Source organism: Ursus arctos, chromosome X, assembly GCF_023065955.2.
Source record: "Ursus arctos isolate Adak ecotype North America chromosome X, UrsArc2.0, whole genome shotgun sequence".
NCBI classification, from domain to species: Eukaryota; Metazoa; Chordata; class Mammalia; order Carnivora; family Ursidae; genus Ursus; species Ursus arctos.
Window position 1 is genome coordinate 59,590,141 of NC_079873.1, and position 12,669 is coordinate 59,602,809.

Below are 12,669 nucleotides of genomic sequence, written 5' to 3' on the forward strand. Positions count from 1 at the left end.
AAACATTTATCATGCAAATGTATTTCAAAAGAAAGCCAGGGTAGGAATACCTATACTGGACATAATAGATTTTAAAACAAAGACTGTAAAAAAAGATAAAGAAGGACACTACATAATAATAAAGGGGACAATCCAACAAGAAGATCTAACAATTGCAAATAAGTATGCACCCAACATGGGAGCACCAAAATATATAAAACAATTAATAACAAATAGAAAGGAACTAATTGATAATAAATAATACAATACATTAACACCCCACTTACATCAATGGACAGATCATCAAAACAGAAAATCAACAAGGAAGCAATGGCTTTAAATGACACACTGGATCAGTCGGACTTAACAGATAGATACAGAACATTCCATCCTAAAACAGCAGGATACACATTCTTTTCAAGTGCACATGGGACATTCTTGAGAATAGATCACATACCAGGTCACAAATCAGGCCTCAACAAATACAAGAAGACTGACATCATATCATGCATCTTTTCTGACCACAAGAGTATGAAACTTGAAGTCAACCAAAAGGAAAAAATTGGAAAGAACACAAATACATGGAAGTTAAACAATGTGTTACTGAACAGTGAATGGGTCAACCAGGAAATTACAGGAGAAATTTTAAAAATACATGGAAGCAAATGAAAATGAAAACACAATGGTCCAAAACCTTTGGGATGCAGCAATAGCAGTCTGAAGAAGGAAGTATATAGGCATACAGGCCCACCTCAAGAAGCAAGAAAAATCTCAAATAAACAACTTAATCTTACACCTAAAGGAGCTAGAAAAATAACAAAACTGAAAACCAGCAGAAGGAAGGAAATAATAAAGATTAGAGCAGAAATAAATGATATAGAAACAAACAAACAAAAAAACCCTACAATAGAACTGATAAATTAACCCAGGCACTGGCTTTTGGGAAACATTAATAAAATTGATAACCACCTAACCAGGCTTATTAAAAAGAAAAGAGAAAGGATACAAATAAATAAAATCATAAATAAGGGAGAAGAAATAGCAACAAACACAACAAAAATAAAATAATTACAAGAGAATATTATTGAAAAATATATCCCAACAAATTGGACAACCTGGAAGAAATGGGTAAGTTCCTAGAAACATATAAATGACCAAAACTGAAACAGGAAGAAATAAAAAACTTGAACAGACTAATAATCAGCAAAGAAATAGAATCAGTAATCAAAAATCTCTGAACAAAGAAAAGTCCAGAACCACATGACTTCACAGGCAAATTTTACCAGTACTAAAGAAAATTTAATAACTATTCTTGTCAAAATATTCCAAAAAAATAGAAATGGAAGGAAAACTTCCAAATTCATTCATGAGGCCAGAATTATGCTAATACCAGATAGACTCCACTAAAAAAACTACAGGCCAATATCCCTGGATATTGGATGCAAAAATTCTCAATAAAATACTAGCAAACCGAATCCAACAGTACATTAAAAGAATCATTCACCACAATCAAGTGGGATTTATTCCTGGATTATAAGCATGGTTCACTATTTGCAAATCAATCAACATGATATATCACATTAATAAAAGAAAGGATAAGAACTGTATGAGCATTTCAATAGATGAAGAAACAGCATTTAACAAAGTTACAACATCAATTCATGATAAAACTCTCAACAAAGTAGGGTTAGAGTGAACTTACCTCAATATAATAAAGGCCATATATGAAAAACCCACAGCTAATATCATCCTCATAAGGGAAAAACTGAGGGTTTTTCCCTTATAGTAAGAAACATGATAGGAAAGTCCATTCTCACCACTTTTATTTATTTAACATAGTACTAGAAGTCCTAGCCTCAGCAATCAGACAACAAAAAGAAATAAAGGCCATTCAAATTGGCAAGGAAGGAGTCAAACTTGCACTATTTGTGGATGACATGATAATTCATACAGAAAATCCAAAGGACTCCACCAAAGTTACTAGAACTGATACATGAATTCAGTCAGTTGCAGGACAAAAAATCAACATACAGAAACCTGTTCCATTTCTATACACCAATAATGAAGCAGCAGAAGGAGAGATCAAGGAATCAGTACCATTTATAATTGCATCAAAAACCATAAGATACCTAGGATAAATCTAACCAAAGAGCTAAAAGACCTGTACTCTGAAAACCATAAAACACTGAGGGAAAAAATTGAAAAGGACACACAGAAATAGAAAAATTTTCATGCTCATGGATTGGAAGAACAAATATTGTTAAAATGTCTATACTACCCAAAGCAATCTACACACTTAATGCAATCCCTATCAAAATACTACTAGCATTTTTCACAGAGCTAGAACAAACAATCCTAAAATTTATATGGAACCACAAAAGACCCCAAATAACCAAAGCAACCTTTAAAAAGAAAAGAAAAACTACAGGCATCATAATTCCGGACATCAAGCTATATTACAAAGCTGTAGTCATCAAGACAGTGTGGTACCTGCACAAAAATGGACACATAGATCAACAGAACAGAATAAAAATCACAGAAATGAACCCACAAAAATATGGTTAATTAATCTTCCACAAAACAGAAAGTAATATCCAATGGGAAAAAGTCTCTTCAACAAATGGTGTGGGGGAAAACTGGACAGCAACATGTAAAAGAGAGCTTTTTACGCCATACGCAAAAATAATTTCAAAATGGATTAAAGACCTAAATATGAGACAGAAAACCACTGAAATCCTAGAGGATAACACAGGCAGTAATCTCTTTGACATTAGCCATAGCAACTTCTTACTAAATGTGTCTCCTGAGGCAAGGGAAACAAAAGCAAAAATAAACTATTGGAACATCATCAAAATAAATAGCTTCTTTGCAGTGAAGGAAACAATCAATAAAACTAAAAGGCAACATATGGAATGGCAGAAGATATTTAAAAATGAAATATCTGATAAAGTTTTAGTATCCAAAATACATAAAGAACTTATAAAACTCAACACCCCCCGAAAAATAATCCAGTTAAGAAATGGGCAGACAACATGAATAGATATTTTACCAAAGAAGACATCCAGATGGCCTAGAGATGCATGAAAAGATGCTGAACGTCACTCATCATCAGGGAAATACAAATTAAACCATAATGAAATATCACCTCACACTTGTGTGATATACAAATGGCTAATAAGCACATGAAATGGCTAAAATTAACAGCACAGCAAACAACAGGTGTTGGCAAAGATGCAGAAAAGGGGGAACCCTCTAACCCTGTTGGTGAGAATGCAAACTGGTCCAGCCACTTTGGGATAAAATATGGAAGTTCCTCAAAAAGTTAAAAATAGAACTACCCTATTAGCCAGCAATTACACTACTAGGTATTTACACCAAGGATACAAAAACACTGACTTGAAGGGGTACATGCACCCTGATGTTTATAGCAGCATTATCAACAATAGCCAAATTATGGAAAGAGACCATATTTCCATCAACTGATAAATGGATAAAGAAGATGTATTATATATTACAAATGGCAAGATTTCATTCTTTTTTATGGCTGAGTAGTACCATTCATATATGAAGAATGAAATCTTGCCATTTGCAATGACATGGATGGAGCTGGAGAGTATTATGGTAAGTGATATAAGTCAGTCAGAGAAAGACAAATACCATATGATTTCAAAACTTTTTTTTCTAAAGATTTTATTTATTTATTTTAGAGAGAGAGCACGAGTGGGAAGGCCAGAGGGAGAAAGAGAATCTCAAGCAGATACCATGCTGAGCACTGAACCAAGCCAGGGCTCAATCCCAGGACCCTGAGATCATGACCTGAGCCAAAACCAAGAGTTGGATGCATAACTGCACCACCCAGGTACCCCTGATTTTAGAACTTGTATTTAGCATTGTACTAAACGTCTTAGCTAAATAAATTAGACTGGAAAAATAAATTAAAGGCATCAAAATTGTAAAGAAAGAAGTAAAACTATTGACAGATGCCATGAGCTTTGATACAGAAAATCCTAAAAAGTCCTCAACAACACTATTATAGCAAATAAATTCAGCAAATTTACAGGATATAAAATCAACCCAAGAAAAAATGGTTGTATTCCTATACATTGGCAATGAACAATCCTTAAAGCAAGTTAAGCAAAAATTTCACATTTAATTTTATCTTTAGAATAAACACATGGATTTTAAAGTGTTATTTCAGTGTGTCTAAGAGTTTGTAGTTATCAGTATCTCAAGAACTTTCCCTTCTGTCCTTAAGTTATTTAGAAAAAAAAATAATTCTATCCTTTGGAGAGACCACAGTATACTTATTTCTCTATAAGAGGACAATTGAGTTTCTAAGTTTTTAAATAAGGAGCCCTGTGATTACCTAAAAGGAAATAATCACATTTACAATAGTATCAAAAATAAAATACTTAGGGATAAATTTAATGAAGGAGATGTAAGACTTGTACACTTAAACCCACAAAACACAGTTGAAAAAAATTAAATAAGACCTAATGGGAAGATATTAAGACAGCAATACTCCCAAACCAATCTACAAATTCAATGCAATCCTTGTCAAAATCTCAGTGGCCTTTTTGCAGAAGTAGAAAAGCTTATCTTCAAATTCATATGGAATTGTAAGAGACTCAGAATAATCATAATAATCTTGAAAAAAATACCCAACCAATTGGAGGACTCACATTTCCTAATTTCTAAACTTACTGCAAAGCTACAATAAACAAAACAGTGTGGTACTCACAAGAGGATAAAACTATAGATCAGTGGACTAGAATTAGATTCCATAAATAAACCTATACACCTAGGGTTAATTAAATTTGACAGGGGTGATGAGGACATTTAATCAGGAAAAAATAATCTCTTCAACAAATGCTGTTGAGACAACTGTATATCAGCATGTAAAAGAATGATATACATTTATGCCACACCATATAGAAAATATTTACTTAAAATGTTTTAAAAACTCAAGTGTAAGAGCTGAAACTATAAAACTCTTAGATGGAAACCATACAGGTTAATCTTCGTCACCTTGGGTTTGACGATATTTTCTCAGATATGACACTAAAAGTATAAGCAACAGAAGAAAAACTGTATTGGAATTCATGGAAATTAATGACTTTTGTGCCTCAAAGGAAACTATCAAGAAAGAGAAAATACAATCCACAAAATGTACTCTGGTATCCTAAATATTTAAAGAAAGCTTACGACTAAACAACAAAAAGACAAATAACCCTGGGCCAAAGACTTGAACAGACATTTCTCCAACGAAGATATACAAATGGCTAATAAGCACATGAAAAGATGTTTAATGTCATTAGTCATTAGAGACATGCAAGCCAAAAGTACAATGAAATATCACAACACACCCACTAGGATGACTGTAATAACAAAAAAAGAAAAATAATAAGTGTTGGTGAGGATGTGGAAATATTGGAATACTGAAACATCAATGGTGGGAATGGAAAATGCTATAGCCACTGTAGAAATCAGTTTGGTGGTTCCATAAAAATTTGAACATAGAACTACCATGATCCTGTAATTCTGCTCCTTGGTGTATACCTAAAAGAATTGACAGCCAGTGTACAAACAAAAACTTGTTTGAATATTCATGGCAGTACTAGTCACGATAGCACTATTCACAATAGCCAAATGTCCATCAGTTAATGAATAGACAACCAAAGTGTCAGATATCTGAAGGATAGGAAGAAGGTGGTGCAGTAGGAGGACGCTAGGCTCGCCTAGATATCTACCAAATCATTCTAAATACCCCAGAAATAGACCTGAAGACTGACAGAACAAACTCCACCAATAAAGGGAGAGAGGAGGCCACATCAAAGAAGGCAGGAAGTGCAGAGATGTGGTTTAGGGGAGAAATTGATTATAGTTGCTGTGGAGGGTAGGGAACAGTAGCCATGGAGAAAGGAGAGAGAGAGAGGGAGAGAGGGAGAGAGAAAGAGAGAGAGAGAGAGAGAAGAGAGAGAGAAGCACACAGGGGAATTACATGGGGAATGCATAAGGAGAATGTTTCCCCAAAGCCATTGGCTTGGTAAATGAGACGGGCCAAATTTTGTGAGTTCTTACACCAGTGGGGCTTAAAGCCTGGAGTTTGAAAAGTCAGTGGACTTTGCTGGGATAGAGCCCAGAGGGCACTGCCCTGCTCCTGAAGAGATGGCAGGCAAACAACTCAGGGGCAGACAGCATGGAAAAACTGACCTTGAAGCATGCCTGGCACACACAAGGGGGTTATTTTCTCTTCTGAGTGTGTTCCTGAGAGGCAGTGTTCATGGAAACACCTCTTCAGGAACAAAGGAGCTGGCCAGCACCATTTCCCCCCCTTTATGCCCCTCAGCATAAACACAGAGCCACCAGTGGGAAGTAGTGCAGAGCTGACACTGGCTGCCTAACTTGTTTATACCAAGACTCAGCCCCCTGCACTCCAATGGAACTTCCCTTCCCAGTCTTGCTTGCCACAGTCCCACTGTGGTGGGTCCTTCCCCCAGAAGACCAGCACAAAACCCAGCCCATACCATGTTGCCCAACCAGAGAGTTTTGCAAGACCTCAGTTCAGGTAGTGACAGGTCTCATTTCACAAGCAGACCAGAGCCCACCTAGTTGAAATGTGTTACACTCAGGCCAGGCACCAAACATTGCCCACTGCAGGCAAGGAGAACCTCTGCAAAAGACTGGCTGGAAAGATAAAACAGCCAAAACAAAAAGAGCAGGGTGCATGCAGCCAAAACAAAAAGAGACACTCCCTGAAGGGCCAGACCCTGGGTTTTATATGATCTCTTCTTCATAAAGCCATTACTTCCAGGAACAGGAGACATGTCTGACTTTTATAGCACAGAGAAGAAGACAGAGACTTAGACAAAATGAGAAGACAGAAGAATTTATCCCAAATGAAAGAACAAGATAAGACCCTGGCCAGAGATCAAAGTGAAACAGATAAAAATAAAATGCCTGATAGAGAATTTAAAGCAACAATCATAAGGATACTCACTGGGCTTGAGAAAAGAATAAATGACATCAGTAAGACGCTTACCACAAAGATAAAAAAGTTTAAAAAAGAAACCCAATCAGAGATGAAGAGTACAATAAATGAGGTTAAAAACACACTTGATGCAATGAACAATAGGCTCAAAGAAGCAGAGGGGAAAAACAGTCACCTAGAAGGAGAACTAATGGAAAGTAATGAAGCTGAATGAAGGAAGAAGAAGTATGCAACATTAGAGCAGACTATGGGAACTAAGTGACTCCATCAAACATAATAACATTCATATCATAGGAGTCCCAGAACTGGAGAGAGAAAAGAGGGCAGAAAATTTATTTGAAGAAATAATAGCTGAAAACTTTGCTAATATGGAGAAGGAAACAGACATCCAGATATAGTAGGCACAGAGAACCCCCATCAAAATCAACATTTTTAAAAAAGGCCAACACCAAATCAAATTGTTAAAAAAAAAATCTTAAAAGCAGCAAGACAAAAGGAGTTGTTAACTTATGAAGGAAGACCCATAAGGCTAGCTGGAGATTTCTTAACAGAAATTTGGCAAGCCAGAGGGACTGGCATGATATATTCGAAGTACTGAATGGGAAAAATTTGCAGCCAAGAATATTCTATTCAGCAAGCCTATCATTCAGAATAGAGGGAGAGATAAAGGGTTCCACAGACAAATAAAAACTAAAGGAGTTCATGATACCAAACCAACCCAGCAAGAAATATTAAAGGGGACTCTGAGTCAAAAGAAAGACCAAAAGTGACAAGGACAAAAAAAGGGTCAGAGAAAAACTCCAGAAACAATGACAAAACAGGTAATAAAATGGCAATATTTTTATCATTTTATTTTTTTATTATGTTATGTTAGTCACCATACAGTAGTTCATTAGTTTTTGATGTAGTGTTCCCTGATTCATTGTCTGTGTATAACACCCAGTGTTCATTGCAATATGTGCCCTCCTTAAAACCCATCAGCAGGCTAACCCATCCCCCAACCCCATTCCCCTCTGAAACCCTCAGTTTGTTTCTTGGAGTCCGTAGTCTCTCATGGTTCATCTCCCTCTCTGATTTCCCCCCTTCATTTTTCACTTCCTTCTCCTAATGTCCTCCATGCTATTCCTTATGTTCCACATATTAGTGAGACCATATGATAACTGTCTTTCTCTGTTTGACTTATTTCACTTAGCATAATCACCTCCAGTTCCATCCATGTCAATGCAAATGGTGGATATTCATCCTTTCTGACGGCTAATATTCCATTGTATATATGAACCACATCTTCTTTATCCATTCATCTGTTGAAGGGCATCTCAGTTCCTTTCACAGTTTGGCTATTGTGGACATTGCTGCTATGAACCTTGGGGTGCATTTGCCCCTTCTTTTCACTGTATCTGTATCTTTGGGGTAAATACCCAGTAGTGCAATTGCTGTGTCATAGGGTAGCTCTATTTTTAACCTTTCGAGGAACCTCCATACTGTTTTCCAAAGTGGCTGTACCAACTTGCATTCCCACCAACAGTGTAGGGTTCCACCTTCTCCACATCCTCACCAAAATTTGTTGTTTCCCACCTTATTAATTTTTGCCATTCTAACTCGCATAAGGTGGTATCTCAATGTGGTTTTGATTTGAATTTCCCTGATGGCTAATGATATTGAACATTTTTTCATGCATCTGTTAGCCATTTGTATGTCTTCTTTGGAGAAGTGTCTGTTCATGTCTTTTGCCCATTTTTCGACTTGATTATTTCTTTTTGGGGGGTTGAGTTTGAGAAGTTTTTATAGATCTTAGACACCAGCCCTTTATCTGTACTGTCATTTGCAAATATCTTCTCCCATTCCGTGGGTTGCCTCTTAGTTTTGTTGACTGTTTCCTTTGTTGTGCAGAAGCTTTTATCTTGATGAAGTCCCAAAAGTTCATTTTTGGTTTTGTTTCCCTTGCCTTTGGAGATGTATCTAGCAAGAAGTTGCTGCGGCCAATGTTGAAGAAGTTACTGCCTATGTTCTCCTCTAGGATTTTGATGGATTCCTGTCTCACATTTAGGTCTTTCATCCATTTTGCATTTATCACTGTGTATGGTGTAAGAGAATGGTCCAGTTTCATTCTTCTGCATGTGGCTGTCCAATGTTCCCAACACCATTTATTGAAGAGACTCTCTTTTCTTTATTGGATATTTTCCCCTGCTTTCTCAAAGATTAGTTGACCATAGAGTTGAGGGTCCATATCTGGGCTATCTCTTCTGTTCCATTGATCTATGTGTCTGTTTTTGTGCCAGTGCCATGTTGTCTTGGTGATCACAGCTTTGTAATATAGCTTAAAATCAGGCAATGTGATGCCCCCAGTTTTTTCTTTTTCAACACTTCCTTGGCGATTTGGGGTCTTTTCTGGTTCCATACAAATTTTAGGATTGTTTGTTCAGCTCTTTGAAAAATGCCATTGGTATTTTGATCAGGATGGCATTGAAAGTATAGATTTCTCTGGGCAGCATAGACATTTTCCCAATGTTTATTCTTTCCATCCGTGAGCATGGAATATTTTTCCATCCTTTTGTGTCTTCTTCAATTTCTTTCATAAGTGTTCTGTAGTTTTTGGAGTATAAATCCTTTACCGCTTTGGTTAGGTTTATTCCAAGGTATCTTATAGTTTTTGGTACTATTGTAAATTGAATCAATTCCCTAATTTCTCTTTCTACAGTTATGTTGTTACAGTATAGAAAAGCAACTGATTTCTGTGCATTGATTTTATATCCTGCCACATTACTGAATTTCTGTATGAGTTCTAGTAATTTGCGGGTGGAGTCTTTCTGGTTTTCCACACAAAGTATCATGTCACCTGCAAAGAGTGAAAGTTTGACTTCTTTGAAAATTTGAATATGTTTTATTTCTTTTTGTTCTCTGATTGCTGATACTACGACTTCTAGTACTATGTTGAACAATAGTGGTGAGAGTGGGCATCCTTGTCATGTTCCTCATCTTAAGGGAGAAGCTCTCAGCTTTCCCCCACTCAGAATGATACTCGCTGTGGTCTTTTCATAGATCGCTTTTATGAAATTGAGGAATGTACCCTCTATCCCTACACTTTGAAGAGTTTTAATCAGGAAAGGATGTTGTATTTTGTCAACTGCTTTTTCTCCATGAATCAAGAGGATCATATGATTCTTGTCTCTTCTTTTATTAATGTGTTCTATCACATTGATTGATTTACGAATGTTAAACCACCCTTGCATCCCAGGAATAAATCTCACCTGGTCGTGATGGATAATCTTTTTAATGTACTGTTGGATCCTATTGGCTAGGATCTTGTTGAGAATTTTGGCATCCATGTTCATCAGGGATATTGGTCTGTAATTCTCCTTTTTGATGGGGTCTTTGCCTGGTTTTGGGATCGAGGTAATACTAGCCTCATAGAACGAGTTTGGAAGTTTTCCTTCTGTTTCTATTTTTTGAAACAGCTTCAGGAGAATAGGTATTATTTCTTCTTTATTTTTTTTTTAAAGATTTTTTATTTATTTATTCGACAGAGATAGAGACAGCCAGCCAGAGAGGGAACACAAGCAGGGGGAGTGGGAAAGGAAGAAGCAGGCTCATAGAGGAGGAGCCTGACGTGGGGCTCGATCCCATAACGCCGGGATCACGCCCTGAGCCGAAGGCAGACGCTTTAACCGCTGTGCCACCCAGGCGCCCCTATTTCTTCTTTAAATGTTTGGTAGAATACCCCTTGGAATCCATCAGGCCCTGGAGTCTTGTTTTTTGGGAGGTTTTGATCACTGCTTCAATTTTGTTACTGGTTATTAGTCTATTCAGATTGTCAATTTCTTCCTGTTACAGACTTGGTAGTTTTTAGGTTTCCAGGAAGGCATCCATTTCTTCCAGGTTGCTTAATTTATTGGCATAGAGTTGCTGATAATAATTTCTAATAATTGTTTCTATTTCCTTGGTGTTAGTCATGATCTCTCTCCTTTCATTCATAATCTTATTAATTTAGGTCCTTTCTCTTTTCTTTTGGATAAGTCTGGCCAGTGGTTTATCTATCTTATTAATTCTTTCAAAGAACCAGCTTCTAGTCTCGTTGATCTGCTCTACTGCATTTCTGGTTTCTAATTCATTGATCTCTGCTCTAATCTTTATTATTTCTCTTCTCCTGCTTGGTTTAGGCTTTATTTGTTGTCTTTCTCCAGTTCTTTAAGGTGTCAAGCTAGCTTTTGTATTCAGGATTTTTCTCTTTGTTTGAGTGAGGCTTGGATGGCTATGTATTTCCCCCTTAGGACCGCCCTTACAGTATCCCATAGGTTTTGGACTAATGTGTTTTCATTCTCATTGGTTTCCATGAATTGTTTAAGTTCTTCTTTAATTTCCTGGTTGACCCAAACATTCTTTTTTTAAAATAATATTTTTTATTATATTATGTTAGTCACCATACAGTACATCCCTAGTTTCTGATGTAAAGTTCCATGATTCATTACTTGTGTATAACAACCAGTGCACCATGCAATACGTGCCCTCCCTAATACCCATCACCAGCCTATCCCATTCCCTCACCCCCCTCCCCTCTGAAGCCCTCAGTTTGTTTCCCAGACCCAAGCATTCTTAAGCAGGATGGTCTTTAGCTTCCAGGTGTTTGAATTCCTTCCAAATTTTTTCTTGTGATTGAGTTCCAGTTTCAAAGCATTGTGGTCTGAGAATATGCAGGGAATAATCTCAATCTTTTGGTTTCAGTGGAGACCTGATCTGTGATCCAGTATGTGGTCTATTCTGGAGAAAGTTCCATGTGCATTGGAGAAGAATCAGTATTCTGTTGTTTTAGGGTAGAAATATATATATATATATATATATATATGAAGTCCATCTGGTCCAGTGTGTCATTCAAAGTTCTTGTTTCTTTGTTGATCTTCTGCTTAGATGATCTGTCTATTGCTGAGAGTGAAGTGTTGAGGTCTCTTACTATTAACGTATTATTATGAATATGTTTTTTTATTTTGGTTTACAGTTAAATTATGTAGTTGGCTGCTCCCATGTTGGGGGCATAGATATTTACAATCGTTTGATCTTCTTGTTCAATAGACCCTTTAAAAATGATATAGTGTCCTTCTGTATCTCTTACTACAGTTCTTTAGCTTAAAATCTAATTTGTCTGATATGAGAATTGCTACCCCAGCTTTCTTTTGAGGTCCATTGGGATGAAAAATGGTTCTCCATACCCTCACTTCCAGTCTGGAGGTATCTTTAGGTTCAAAATGAGTCTCTTGTAGACAGTACATGGAGTGGCCATGTCTTTTTATCCAACCTGCAACCCTGTGTCATTCCATGGGAACATTTAGGCCATTCATGTTGAGAGTGATTATTGAAAGATATGATTTTATTGCCATCATATTGCCTGTGAAGTCCTTGTTTCTATAGATTGTCTCTGTAAATGTCTGGTCTATATTACTCTTGGGGTCTTTCTTCTTTTATAGAACCCCCCTTTAATATTTCTTGCAGGGCCCACTTGGTGGTTTCTGCCGGTCTTGAAAGCTTCTTGTGTCTCCATCCACTCTGAATGACAGCCTTGCTGGATAAAGTATCCTTGGCTGCATGTTTTTCTCATTTAGTACCCTGAATATGTCTTGTCAGCCCTTTCTGGTTTCCCAGGTCTCTGTGGATAAGTCTGACATTATTCTGATGTTCCTCCCTCTGTACGTAGGAAATCTCTTTCCCCT